We start from the raw sequence: 16,512 nt of genomic DNA on the forward strand, positions 1-16,512 counted from the left end.
CCCCACTTTTTTTCTTTTTCTTTTTTAAGTAATTAGTGATAAATTACAAAAGAAACTCTTTTTTTTTTTTTTAAGTAGATCACAAGTATTTTCTAGCATAATGAGTTAAGTCTAATCCTGCTCGCGTTAGAGAGATCCATTATGAAGGTAAAGTATTTTTAGTAGTGATTTTCTTAGTTCACAAGATCAAAAACTCGATCTTTTATGTAGAACTTAGGATAAAACTTTTAAAATTAAATATTGTGATAAAAAATTGAAAGTTAAAATTGAGAGAGTTCAATCAATTGAAATAAGAAGGAAAGAGATAAAAAAAATACCTAATAAAATTTCTACAACATATTTGTTGAAATAGTAACTCATAATTAAGTTTTTGATATATATAAATAAGATTGATTGCATATATAAATAATTTCCTTCTCGCCTTTTTCATTTTTTTTTATCTCATCTTTATGAATTAATATTTTATATTTTTCTCAAAAAAGTAGTTTTCCTTATACTCCAATTTTTTTTATTCTTCAACCCTAAAAGAATACTATCATTTTTTTTTATTTTTTTTAATTATTGGCTCAAATAATTTTATCACTTTATTATGATGTAAATAATGTGAAATATTTAAATTTTTTTAACTTTATTATGCATTCAATAAATTTTTATAATATTGACACCCTTAATTTTTATTTTAGTTTAATTATACTCTATGATGACATTTTTTAAATACATAGCATTGATTCATTTAAAATATATAATTTTTTTAAACTTTATTATGCATTCAATAAATTTTTATAATATTGACACCCTTAATTTTTATTTTAGTTTAATGATACTCTATGATGATATTTTTTAAATACATAGCATTGATTCATTTAAAATATATAATTTTTTTTAACTTTATTATGCATTCAATAAATTTTTATAATATTGACACCCTTAATTTTTGTTTTAGTTTAATTATACTCTATGATGATAATTTTTAAATACGTAGCATTGATTCATTTAAAATATATAAATAATGAGTGTAATTTTTTTTTGTAAATTAATATTGTATTTGACTTAATCAATGGTTGAGCTAAAAATTTCATTTAGTAGAGTCATTATACAATTAGTCAATTTTAAGTATATGTACATAATTATATAAACCAATATATACATATATCATAATATACTATATTTTTAATAATTAAAATTTGAAAGAATTGTAAATAAGAATAATTAATTTTAGATATTTTACCATATGTATTATAAAATTAAAAAAAAAAGAAAAAATTTACTAATTATAATAAATTTCATATTGTGAAATGAGTCTATTCAAAATTTCCATAGTTCTCTTAACCCATGAGGTTAATAAAGTCATGAGAAATATTAAAAATTTATTAAATGGTGTGTGGCGGGCTCTGCATAATCCAAAGAAGAACGTCCTTCCTCATTACACACGTAGAATTGTTTAATTTAGTCAGGACTAAATGGACTAAATGGTTGGGTGGGACTACCCAACCATTTAAGTCCCACCCAACCATTTAGTCCATTCAGTATTTAGTCCATCTAGTGCCGACTAAATGGACTAAATATAAATATAAGAATATCAAATTTTGCAAATTTGAGTCCTGATCTGAATGGATTTATAAATGGGTGGGTGGGACCTGAATCCATTATTTTCAATTCTATGAGAAAATACTTATTACCCTTTCGCTTGCTTCTCTTATATATATCCAAAGCTTAACCAAACGTTGATCACCTCTTTCTGTAACTCAGTAATACATCTACCGCTACCACAAACATGTTCTGCAGTTAGTTGAGCAGCTTCAGCCTCTCCTTGGAAGCCAAATGTCTGTAATAATCTCTTTCCTCTCTCTTTATTTAATTTCTCTTGTAATTTCATTTCCTATTTTAACAACTTAATAAATCCTTTTATCTTTTCGGTTAAATTTATCTTTCAATGGGTTATTTATTTCTTAAGTTGCAATCCCTTCTTGTAAGTATGAGTTTTTCGTTAATTAAGATAAAGATATAATTTTTTATGTATGGGCAACGAGGTGAGGTGAGGTGAGGTGAGGTGATACCAGGTTTTGCCATTCCCATCATGCACTATTAGGTATCAAGCTAGGATAAAAAAAAAATAAAAAATGATTGGGACATGTTTTTCATTTTACTTTTTTATTTTATGGTAATTAAAAATATATATTTTATATACTATCATAAAATAATATATACATTTATATCAAATTATATATATATATATATATATATATATATATATATATATATATATATATTTAATTTAGTAAATAAAAAAATGGTGCGTTTTAAAGCAAAATAAATCACATTTCTTGATAATTCTAACCTCATCCTCGCACAAGTGTTCATCTCCTTCTCCTTCTCCTTTATGCCGATTATGTATGTCTTCCCTGCCGCTCCTTTCTATATTTTTTTCTCCAGAAAGCCCTTGTAGTCCCTTTTGATTTCTTACCCATCTCTAGATTTCTTTGATTTAAAGCCTTTATGTTATTTTTATTTATGTAGCTCTCAATATCCTTCCCATCTACCACCACTCTCCTCTCATCTTATTGTCCTTTCTCTTCTCATTGGCCAACGGTTTCCTCTGTGATTTTGGGAGTTAATATGGCCCCAGTTTCGCATGAGCAAGTCACAGATAGCCAAGAGGTCAACAATTCTCCTATGCAATTTTTGGGAATTCCTTTTTCATGCTAGTCTAGACGGAAGGATTTTTTACATTTAAACCCGTGCTATTTGGGTTTTATTAATTTGTTAGGTTTGTAATTGATGATTTGTATTTTAACATTTAGTTAAATACATTAAATTTGTAATTTTTTTATTATTTTTTTTATAATGCTTTTGCCATAAATACATTAAATTTGTTCTTTTTTTTTTTTTGTGCTTTTGCTGCACATATATGCCTCATGATGCTTGAATCTTGATGTTGAATGTGATAAATGTGTTTGAACCTTGATGCTATGAACCTTGAGTTGCTTGCTTCTATTTTCTTTTGAAAGATGCAAGCTTTTTTTCATTGCTTTTTGTTTCATCTCTACATATTTACTCTTTGAACTAACTATTTTTAATAACCTCCTCCTCTCTCTTCTTATATATATATATATATATATATATATATAAAACATGACATATAATGAAATATTATCTATTCTTCAAATATTGAGTTCCCTCAGAAAATATCTATCTTGGGAAATGAAGATGTTGGTGGTCACTCTAATCAACTATGCAATAGTAATGGTAATTGAACATGAAATCAAAACCCATCCCAACTCAAATTAGAAAACATGTGCTAGAAATATTCGTCTCCTATTGGGTTATATAGCAATTATGCTACTGGCTTTGATTCATGTTCTCATTTATAGTGTGTTACTTCTAAGTTTATGGGTCTACTTGGTTATATTAGTAAGCGAAGATTTGCAACATTTAAAGGAGCTAGCTGAAGATGCAATCTAAAGGCTATTTGGCAGGCAGGAGTAAGCCATCAAATCAAATGTTTAGTTAAGTATATCATTCAAGTAAACCTGATTTGTATTTACAATTTTAGATCTCTTTATAAAATGTATAATTTTAGCAATAATTTTAAATGTTTAAATGTGATAGTTTAGACCATATTAATGTATTTGAGTTGTAGAAATAATACTTAGTTGTAGAATTTTGAAATGGTGTTCATTAAAATTTTGAAATTTATTTATGTATTTCATTATTGAACAAGTTAGAATATTTGTTTGTTGCATTGTTAAATCTCCCTCTCTCATTTGTAATTTTTGATGCAAAGATAGATTTTAATTCGTGTTGTTTAGAGGAAGAGATAGAGAGAGGAGAGATTTTTTATTAAATTTTTTTTAATAGCATTGTATTACAGTATCTAAGTTGTATAAATAATAAAATCACTCATCTCCCTCATTACAGCAAAATACCCATCTCATTTCTAGGATGTGTTTGAGAATAACATTGGCTATTGAATCTATACTCAAAGCTCATAAATCAAATTGTGTTATCTTAGTCCCAAGCTTCAGATGGTTTCTTCTAGGCTTAAGACCTGCACATTTAAATGGGTAGCTTGGAACTGATATCAAGATCTTTACCATTTGCTACTCCAAGCATTTGATGAGTTGAAGAAACTTTCAAGAAGTGCATTTTAGTTTGTAGAAAATTAATAGTTTTAGTCATCTCCTGATGGGCTCTCTGGCAATTGTGCAACTTGTTTGGATTCCTTTCCCATCTTTGGTGTGTTACTTTTGAGTTTATGGGTCTACATGTTTATACGAGTAGCATGCAACTCATATCAAGACTTTTGTATATTACTAGGCGAAGCATTGCAGCACTTAAAGAACCTAGCTGAAATATTTTATTTAGCTAAGTACATTAGATTTGCTCTATTTTTTTTTTAGGCCTTTTGCTGTAAATACATCAAATTTGTTATTTTTTTTTATGCATTTGCTGTAACTCTATGCCTTGTGATGCTTGAACGTTGATGTTGAATGTGATAAATGTGCCGTGAACCTTGCTATTACTTGCTTCTGTATTCCTTAGTAAGAAACAAACTTTGTTCATCGCTTTTGTTTCATCCCTACATATTTACTCTTTGAACTCATTATTTTTAAATAAACTCCTCCTCCCTCTTCTTGTATGTGTGTGTGTGTGTGTGTATAAAATAGGATACGCGATGTAATATTATCTTTCCTTCAAATATTGGCTTCTCTCGGAAAATAGCTATCTTGGGAAATGAAGATGTTGGTGGTCGCTCTAATCAACTATGCAATAGCAATGGCAATTGAACATGAACTCCAAACACATCCCAACTCAGATTACAAAACATGTGCTAGAAATATTCGTCTCCTATTGGGTTATATGGCAATTGTGCTACTTGCCTTGATTCATGTTCTCCTCTATGGTGTGTTACTTATGAGTTTGTGGGTCTACTTGCTTACACGAGTAGAACGTCACCCATATCAAGACTTATATCTATTAGTAGGTGAAGATTTGCAACACTTAAAAGAGTTAGCTAAAGATGCAATCCAAAGGCTATTTGGCAGGCAAGAGTGAGCCACCAAATCAATTGTCTAGTTAAGTGTATTATTCTAGTAAACCTGATTTGTCTTTACAATTTTAGATCTCTCTATAAAATATTTGATTTTAGCAATCATTTTAATGATTTAAATGTAATAGTTTAGTCCATATTAATGTATCTGAGTTGTAGAAATAATACATAGTTGTAGAATTTCGAAAGGTTCTTCTTTTGAAATTTGTATTTGTTCATATTAGAATATTTGTTTATTGCATTGTTAAATCTCCCTCTCTCATTTGTAATTTATTTGTTGTTTGTAGAGGAAGAGATAGGGAGAGGGAGAATTTGTTATTAAAATTTTCTTTTAACAGGATTAAGTCCAATTTAAAAAATTTTATTACAGTATCTGATTTGTAGAAATAATACAAATACTCATCTCTCTCATCATAGCAAAATAACCATCTCATTCCCAGGATGTGTTTGAGATTAGCATTGGCTATTGAATCTATACTCAAAGCATGTAAATCAAATTGTGTTGATATTAGTTCCAAGCTTCAGATGGCTTCTTCTAGGTTCAGGACCTTCATATTTAAATGGGTAGCTTGGAACTCATATCAAGATCTTTACCATTTGCTACTCCAAGCATTTGATGAGTTGAAAAGGCTTTCAAGAAATGCATTTCAAGCGCTAAGGAGGAGGCCAATTGGAGGTGGGGGAAACAACATAATGCAGGAACCAAATCATCAATCTTCTTCATCTGTCAAATATTGTTTAGTCTTAATTATTGCTTATTCATTTATGTTATGCAAATGACCTTGTTCATATTGCTTACTGCTACTCTGAACAAATTGGTGATTAATTTCTTTGTATTTCTTGCCCAGCACTGTCCATGGATTCAACAAAGTTAAGCTTCTTGTTGTAACTTAAAGCTAGCTTGTTATCAGTTCAGATATCTTGGGTCTTGGATTGTAGCAGGGCAATTGGCAAAGCTGCTTGTACAGAGTTTATTTCCTCTTGAATCTTAGGTTGGATCTATTCAGAATCATAGTTGTGTTGTGCGGTTATTTATTTATTTATTTTTTAATTCAATGGAGCGACCAATAATTGATGGATCATATGACATGGGCTGCTTTCTCTTTTTAATAACTCTCAAATAGATTTTGTTTCAGTTTGGCACCAATAGAAAATTATAAAATTCAAAGACTGATATTGAACTTGCTAGCGGCAATAACTATCAAGCGGTGTGATTGTTAGAATAACCTCTTAAAATTTCATCATAACCTTTTAAGATTTTCTAATCTCAATAATTTTTGGTGTGAATGAATTTACAAATTCTGAACATTAGTGAAGAAGATTTGATATTTAATAGAGTTGAATAACGAAAAATTGATTCACATGACTAATTTCAATTAATTTAAAATTAAATCTTAATTATTATTTACTTGTATTTACAGTTTCAGGTTGGTCTTGAATTTGTCATGTGTTATTAAAGTATAATTTATTTTCTTGGAGTCATGGAACTCTTCATAGGGCTTGCATTTCAAACGGTGATCAAAGTTACTTGAGCTGCTGGCCATGGACTGAGTCTAGCCTATAAAAAATAAGGGTCGCCATCCAATGATGTCTTGAAAATATGGGAATTAGGGTTTCAGTTATAACCTTTACTAAATCCTTGTTGGGCTTTAGCTTATAACAAATTGGTTGATTAAAAAATATTTGAAAAATTATTATTTAATCTTTTTATTTTAATAAAATTAACTATTTTATTTTTTTATTATGAAAATTATATTAGTCAGTCCCTATATTTTTGTTATGTCTACTCTTTAGTCCCTCTGTTTAGTTTAAATTAAATTTTCTGTTAGTTAATGTATTCAAAATAGAGAAAAATTATTATTACGCAGACTAAATTGTTTAAGACTTATAAATAGAGAAACTATATAGTATGTTTTTTAAATTACAAGGATTGAATAAAATTCAAACTAATGTTTAAAATGACAAAAAGGACAGAGTAAATGAGACAAAAATATAGGAACTAACCTTAAAGATTATTGTATAAAATCTTTTCAGTAGAAAGAAGCTCATTGAAAATCTATTGTCTATGTGCAATGTGGCTTCTTTTACAAATCCTAAAGACTTTTTATGGTTAATTGCACTAATAGTCCCTCAATTTAAATATTTGTTTTATTTCAGTCATTTAATTTTAATTAGTTAAAATATAATTAATCAACTTTAATTTTGTTTAGAAAAAATCTCCCCAAACTAATAGCCGGTTTTCAAGTTAAAAAAAGAAAAATAATTATTTTATCTCTCTTTTCCAAAAAAAAAGACCATTTACCCGATTTCTCTTCTCTCTCTCTCAATCTTATTTTCTTAATCAAATTAATTGATATTTATTTATCAATGAAATTATTTTCTAAAACACTATTTTCTAAAAGTTTATTTCAATTAAATAATTTAATTCAAGTGTAAATTAGTTTACTTGCCCTTTTTAATTTAAAAAATAATTTTTTAAAATATAATTTGAATTAAACAATTAAATTCAAATCTCAATATGAATAAGATTATAATTACAATTTTAATTTGTTTTAAACAAAATAAATTAATTTTTAAATATTAATGACAGTTACATAATTAAATCATAATAGAAAATTCATAAATAATCTGAATTAGGTTTAGGATTTGCCATTATGGTTTAAAAATTAATTTATTTTATTTTAAATTAAATTAAAATTGCATATATAGTCCTAATTAAATTGAGACTTAAATTTAATTATTTAATTAAAATTATACTTTTAAAAATTATTTTTTAAAATTAAAGAGAGTATGTAAATTAATTGGTACTTGAATTAAATTATTTGATTGAAATAAAATTCTAGAAAATAATGTTCTAATGTTCTAAAATTAAAGGACATATATTTATTGATGGTTTCAATTAAATTTTAATAAAATTTAAATTATTTCCGATTTTGTGAGGTCTTAAGATTAAATTGTCGTTGTCTATCCTACAACCACCCAACCCATGGGATAAATAAAGTCATCAGAAATATTTCATTTAATGGAATAAAAATATGACTATATAGTTTTTTATATATATTTATGCTTAGTTTATTTAAAATATTTTAAGAATAACTTATAAAGAATAAGGCCCTTCACTTTTCCCTCCCTTTCCGATGTGGGATTTGGTTCATTTCTGCCATTCATTTGGACAAGATAACCAGCAAGCCATGTCCTCCCAGAGGATCGCTCTCAGCCGAGATCTTCTGTTCTGCGTGAGATGTTACAGGCCCACTAGCTTTCGTCTGGTTCGTCCCTGAATCACACCATATTGAGGGAGGTCAGCTTTGATACTATGCTGTAATGCCTCTCTTGAAACTGGATAGTATTGTCTACTTTAACCCACTAGACCTCGCAGATTTGTCCCTTAGACCCCTTCTTTGAGGCCCAAAAGCATGCTATCCAAGTTAAAAGTTTGCCACCTTATAAAGCCTTTCACTTTTTCCTCTCTTTCCGATGTGGAATTCGATTTATTTCTGCTCCCCATTTGGGCAAGGTCACCAGCGAGCCATGTCCTCCCAGAGGATCACTCTCAGCCAAGATCTTCCTTTTTGCATGGGATGTTTTAGGGTGAGGTACCAGCTTGTTAGTCCAATCCATGAAAGAGAGCACACCTGCTACTCTGAAAAGCTAGCCCAACAAGTCCCCAGTATTCTTAACATCGGACGCTTAAACATGCATAATACCACCCAATAATTGGGCCAACACTATGCGAACCATGCATACCTAGACAGGGAATGGCAAGCCAGCAAAGGCCCACTTAGCTTCACCCAAACAACTAACCTAGGCTCACCAAATTAATCCGCCTATCTTTAATGCCCCCACATCGCGCTTTTGGGCCTCAAAGAAGGGGTCCAAGAGACAAAACCGTGAGGTCCAATAGGCTAAAACGGACAATAATATTTAGTTCTAAGAAGGGCGTTACATTTATTGTTTGGTACAACACAACATAAAATAAAAAATTCAATGGAATTCCATATAATTCGTATTTGATATAATTTTATAATTGAAATTTATGTGTACTCATTTCCTAAACTACTTTCAAGAGTAAAAATTAAAAAAATTATAATTTTTTACAAAATTTAAAAAAATCTTATACCTAAGAAATTTATAACAATTAAGAAACATATAAATCAACTAACAATATAATAATAAATATAAAATAAATTCACATGTGTTATAATACAAGAGATTTCCATAACAACATAAATAGTGTCATTACTAAGTGCATAATAAATTTAAATATTAAAAAGTTAAGAAAAATATAAAATATCTAATATAGTTGTCTGCGCATATTAATAGTAAATAGATAAAAAAACTAATTTGAAGTTTTTATTTTTCTTATATATATATATATATATATATATATATATATATATATATATATATATATATATAATACATGACATGCATTTGCATTGTAAAGTCCCTTTTGGAACTGGATAGTATTGTATGCTTTGGCTCACTGGATCTCACGGCTTTGTTCCTTGTGTTTTTGGGCCTCAAAGAAGGGGTTCAAGGGACAAAATCAAGAGATTCAGTAGGTCAAAGTAGACAATACTATCCAATTCCAAGAGAGGCGTTACAGTAAAATTCATTTTAAATGAATTCTAAAAGTTGCGATGAATTGAACCAAACACTATGTTAATGTTTTTTAAGCATTATTGCTTGAGCTGTTATTGAGAAAATTTTCTAACCAGGAGATCCAAAAATTTTTACAAGCAAGTCATTTTTTTTCCTTGTAATTTTCTATTAATGTTTTTTTACTCCCTTTTCCCTCAATTGGCAAGGACTTAAAACTCATAAAAATAATTTTTATGTATTAAAATAAATATTAAACCTTAAAAATAAAAATTTAGGATGTTGATAAGACTTTAAATATAAATATAAATAAATATAGGATAATATCCAAATAAATGTTATAAATGTAATTTAATTTATAAATAATCGTATAAAAATAACTAAAAGAATAATTTTAATGACATTTTATGTAAAAAATAAAATTAATTTGTGCATAGCAAGGATTCACTTCTCTTACTATACGAGCTACAATGCCTGTGAAATGGCGTGTGTGGGGAGGGGGGCGTGAGGCGAAATATCATCCATTAGAATTATATAAAATGCACCAGGTAATGTCCAGGAAAGATGGTGGAGTCACAATGGTCTCACTTAAGTACCACCTCCTTAGACAGCATTTCCTAAATATGCACTTCATACAATCCTAATAGAATCAAACCACTGGTAAGTACCGTCTTCCCATAACACTATCATGGTACTAAGGATTTATGCCACGAAGGCATAGATAGACAGGAATCGCCACACGGGTAATAACCGGGACATATTCAGTGTTTCTTCCAAGGGTCATGGATGGCAACTTACTCCTTGCAGAGTTTCCACAACATGTCTAGGTTCGGGATAGTGGGTACGTAAGGGGAAGGTATTAGGCACCCCTTACGCCTGGTCTAACCTCGTTGATTCGAGTGCCAGTCCTCTACTAATATTTCTAGAAGTCTTGTTTATTATTCCTTTATTAAACTTTATCCTAAAAAATGTAATTCTAATCCTACACGCACAAGTAATTCACAAAAGGGTTGTTGTTTATACACAATTTTCATACACAAGTAATTCCTATCTATGGAGTTGCTAATTATTTAAATGAAATTTACCAGATGACTAAAATTAATTTATTATTGAGAATTTAATTTACAAACAAATTCAATTTCAAATAACCGTACGTTTCTATTTAACCTAATTAATTAATTTGTACCAAGTTACCCTAAGGATAATTGAACTAAGTTAATTATGTACATGTGTAATTTATTCTAATATCACATAAGGCCCAAATAATCACAACCTAATAAAGATTTCTATCATGCAAATTTATTTTACAATTACCAAGTGTTAAATTAAATTTATTTTATATGCCAATGTTAGTTTAATTTACAAACAAGATTAATTTTAATTTACAAAGTATTTATTTAAATTAATTACATGCAAAAGTAAGTTAAATTAAAAACAAAGTTAATTTTAATTTACCAAATAAAAATTCTATTATTACTATAATTTCATGCCAATGGTTATTCAAGGAGTTTAGAGCTACTTACCTGTTGATAAATACAGTTGCCATTGGGGCAGGCTACCCTTAAAAAAGGGTCTTCTCTTCAAGTATGGCAATGATATCCCTGGCTTACTCCTGTTTAGCTCCACATAAGCTCCACGCAAATGCTCTCTTTGGTACTTACCTTAGGGCTACTTACCAATTTTATTTGTAATAAAAAAAATAAAGAAACTAAAGAAAATAAAATATTAATAATAATTTACATTGGATTCTAACTCTAGTCTCCTAAAGGATTAAAATTCCTAATTAGTTACAACTACCTAATGGTCTAAGTCTTCTAACATGATCCAAACACTTCATAACACTTCTTGAATTAAAAGAACACAGAAAAATAGATCAAATATCAATTAAAACCCAAGAAAATACAAGAACATGCATAAATATACAATTTCCAAATTATAGCAGATTAACCGTAGCAAGAAATCTGATTTTTTAAAAATAGTTAGACATGCCTAAAAATCATAAAAAAAATTACAGAAGACAGCCTACATATCATACAAGATCATAAAATTTATAAATTAAACAAAACTCTAGACGAATGGTCTACATAAATCGTAACTTTTTTAAGTGACAGAATCGTACTACTTTTTTGTAAAATTCATAAGTCATTAACCACAACAGATATGAATGCAAAACCAATTGAAAAAGATTCACAAGATTCCAAACTTAATTTTAGACATAAGATTTACACAAAAATATTAAAAAACAAGGGAGATATGGGCTCTACAAGTCGGGTATCCTGCAAATCGAATTTTACAAAAACCCTAACTTTAAACAGCCATAACTTACAAAATATCAAAGCTTTTTTAGTGATTCTTGAGCCTAAAATTAATAGAATTTCATGTAGAATATGAATATAATTTTTACAAATTTTTTACAGATTCAGAAAATAACGAAAAATAATAAAAATATGAGAGATAGAAAATTAAATATATGCAGAGTTGTGTATCCCCTTAAATTAAACATGATTACATGATATATATGAACATATAAAATAAATTAAAAATAAGGATTATAGAATTAAATATTACATGGCATAGATCTTGAAAAGAATATAAAAGAACTAACCTTTAAGAAATATCGCCAGAAAGAAAGAAGAACTAAAAGAATTTTGGCTATTCCTCTCTTTAATTTTTTTTCTTTTTTTTTTTTTTGTCTTGTCCTCCCTCTCCTTTTTTTTTCTCCTCTTTTTTCTTTTCTTTCTTTTTTTTTTTTTTTTTTATCAATGGGGTATTTATAGGGTTTTGGGAGAGTGGTGTGATAGGGTTTGGAGCCTAGCGTGATAAAGTTCAGATAACTTAAACAACTAAGATTGCAGAATTTGGGTGAGACTGAAATATGGATTAGGTGTTTCAACCAATAGGAAGATAGGGATAGAGAAAAAGATATTTTCTTATTTTAATTTTCAAAAAATAAATTAAATAGGTCTTATTTAAAATACCTAACTAGACTTTCTTAGGCCTATGGCGCCCAATTAAACTCAATTAGGTCCATTTAAGAACTACCCATATCAAATTTAAACAAAATAAAATTTTATTTAAATTAAATGAATTTCCCAAAAAGCATTTTATTATTATTATTTTTTTTTCAAGATCATGCCACGGAATTAATAATTCAGTTCCATGCCTTCAATTATATCTTACAGTCATACAATTTTTCATCATCGGGTTTCTCACGGCCTCAATGCACATACTCATCACAAAATAAGGGTCTACAGCGTGGGTATTTTTCTTTATTAAAATTTTTACAATATTACAAATAAATGAAATTTTTTTCCATGTATATATATTAAATGAATTTTTTTATACACTTAAACTATATCTATATAAATTGTCTGGAAAAAAAATATAATGCTATGATTTTATAAATTAATAGGCTAAAATAATTTTGATAGGTAAAAATTTTGTCTCAATTCCTATGAATTTTGTTAGAAAAAAATTTATAAATTTTGTCTCAATAATTTTGATTTTTTATTTAAATCAAGGAATTAAGAAATTTAGCTCATAAATTTTAATTTTTAAACTAAATTAAGCTGAACTTTATTGGCTAATTTAGACAAAGACTCCTTCACCCCACTTTTTTTTCTTTTTCAGGTGATTAGTGATAAATTACAAAATAAACTCTTTTTTTTTTTAATAAATCATAAGTATTTTCTCGCCTAATGAGTTAGGTCTAATCCTATTTACGTTGGATAAGCTCATTATGAAAGTAAAGCACTCATTGTAAAGATTTTTCTCATTCATGATGATCGAATATTCGACCTTTTATATAAAAATTGAGATAAAATTTTTAAAATTAAATATTGTAACAAAAAATCAAAAGTAGAAATAGTAACTCGTAATTGAGTTTTGATATATATAAATAAGATTGATTGCATATGCGTAAAAATAATAATAATAATAAAATTATATACCCTCCCATCTCCTTCTCGCCTTTTTCAAATTTTTTTTATCTCATCTTTATGAATTAATATTTTATATTTTTCTCAAAAGATTAGTTTTCCTTATACTCCATTTTTTTAATTCTTCAACCCTGAAAGAATACTATCATTTTTTTAATTATTTTAATTATTGGCTCAAATAATTTTATCATTTTATTGTGATGTAAATAATGTGAAATATTTAAATTTTTTTAACTTTATTATGCATTCAATAAATTTTTATAATATTGACACCCTTAATTTTTGTTTTAGTTTAACTATACTCTATGATGATTTTTTTTAAATACATAGCATTGATTCATTTAAAATATATAAATAATGAGTGTAATTATTTTTTTTTTCTAAATTAATATTGTATTTGACTTAACCAATGGTTAAGCTAAAAATTTTATTTACTAGAGTCATTTATATAATTAGTCAATTTTAAGTGTGTGTATATAATTATATAAACCTATATATATATATATATATATATATATATATATATATATATATATATATAATAATAATAATAATTAAAATTTGAAACAATTTTAAATAAGAATAATTAATTTTAAAAATAAGTCAATTTTAATATTATTTTTTGTACGGGGGATTGAAGAAATAAGAGTCTTAAATTTAATTCTATCAGATAAGTGATATATTTTCAGTTATTAAATTAATTCATACTACACTCAAGTCAATAATTCTTACTATAACGGTTACAAAGGTAGAATTATCATATATTAAGAAATTTTATCCTATAATTTGATAAAAGTTAAAAATGTAAAAAAAAAAATTTGATAAGAATAATAAAATAATATATTGATATGAAAAGTTTTAAACAGTAATATATATTACACTAATTAATATTAATTATTATAAAATTTTAGTGGTAATTAAATTTAATATTTAATATATATATATATATATATATATATATATATATATATATATATAATTACATATTATAAATTATTTGTTGTAGCATGTGTTTAAAAAAAGAAAAAAAGGATTCATATAGTATTTATTATTTTAAAATAATAGATATTATATAATTTTATCATTAAAATAATTTGATTTAATTTAAAGAGATTTACATATTTCACATCGTTTAAACGTAAGAAATGAAAAGGATTAATATAATTTGCTTTAAGACAACACCGCGCGTGCCCTCCAAGTAAAAGTTTGCAAGAGCTAAAATGGAAGTGAAAGGGGGTACTGATGTACTTTTCTCATGGAAAATGACAAACTTGAGAATGGAGATGGAAAAACCAGAGGAAAATTGAAAAATCCAATTTTTAAAATTGGATCTACTTAAATCTAAATAAAATGGACTTTTTTATTGAGGTGATGGTGATGTTCCTGAATATGGTGATGTTTCAGAGTGAAAGGTGATGGTGATGTTCCTGAATATGGTGATATTTCAGATGTTTCACCATATTCAATTTCACTCTGAAGAATATGGTGATGTTTCAGAGTGAAATTGAATGTGGTGAAACATCTGAAACATCACCATATTCAGGAACATCACCATCACCTCAATAAAAAAGTCCATTTTATTGACCTCTTATTTCTGGCATTCTCCTTTCCACTTCAGCTTCTTGTGTATATATCCAAAGCTTAAGTGAAGGAAGATCATCTCTCTCTGTAGCACAGCAATATACCTACCGCTGCACAACAACTTGTATAGTCAGTTCAGCAGCTTCAGCACCTGCTTGCCAAGCCAAATGTGTGTAATAGTCTCTTTCCTCTTTCTTTATTTAATTTCTCTTGCAATTTCATTTCCTGTTTTAACAAATTAGGCATTTTGCCTCTCCCCTAATGCGTGTAACTTAACTACTCATCTTTGTCTTTTCGGTTTACTTTGTCTTTCAATGACTTATTCATTTCTCAGGTTGCGATCCTTTCTTGTAAGCATGAAGTTTTTCATTGATTAAAACAAAGATATGTATGAATTTTTAGTTGAAGTTGTTGATTAAATTAGTCCTAACATTTGCTTAAAATGATAAATAAATATGTATATGCTAAAACTCTCAAATTAATACGATAACACACTTTTTTAAAATTGAAAAATTTTGATTTGATATAACCCTACTAGATACAACCACTTGTATTTCATTTTGATTCGTGTAGAATTTAAAAAATTGATAAAATAAAGAGTTCAATTCGGCATTGATTTAAAATATATATGATCTTATCTCTAAACTCATCTCTCATCTCTTTTAAGTTAAATCAATCAACATAAATTTTAATAAATAAATGAATATGAATTATTTGAAAAAAAAAACATTTTAATCCAAATGGCTAGAAATCATATATTTTAAACTGTAACTCTACATCTAACATCTGGGCTGATTAAAAAATATTTGAAAAATTATTATTTAATTCTTTATTTTTGATAAAAATAATTTTATTGATAAATAATTTCCAATTAAGTTGACTATAAAAGTGAAAGAGAAAGAAAATAAAAAGTGGAAATTTTATTTTTGAGAGGGAGGGCAAAAGGTAATTTTGTTTTCTTTCTATAAATATTTGATTTTTTGGGCTCCAATCATTTTCCCAACACTAGTATTTTTCTTCCCATTTATTTTGATGCATGAGTTTTTCATGGATTAAGACAATGATATAAATGAGTTTTTTTAAGTTATTTATTAAATTCAATCCTAACATTTGCTTCAAATGACAATTATTTGAATAATTATTTTTTAATTTTATCAATTAAAATGTTAATTGATAATTATTTTAATTTCAAATTAAAATGTTATTTTTATAAAAAATTACATTGAATTTTTAAATTAAAATTCGAGTTAATCAGATTAATCTATATAAATTATCTTCATGTTAGAATCTTAGAAGTATAATATATAAATATAATTATATCAACACAAAAATTGAGATGAA

The sequence above is a fragment of the Hevea brasiliensis genome, chromosome 13, assembly GCF_030052815.1.
Source record: "Hevea brasiliensis isolate MT/VB/25A 57/8 chromosome 13, ASM3005281v1, whole genome shotgun sequence".
NCBI lineage: Eukaryota > Viridiplantae > Streptophyta > Magnoliopsida > Malpighiales > Euphorbiaceae > Hevea > Hevea brasiliensis.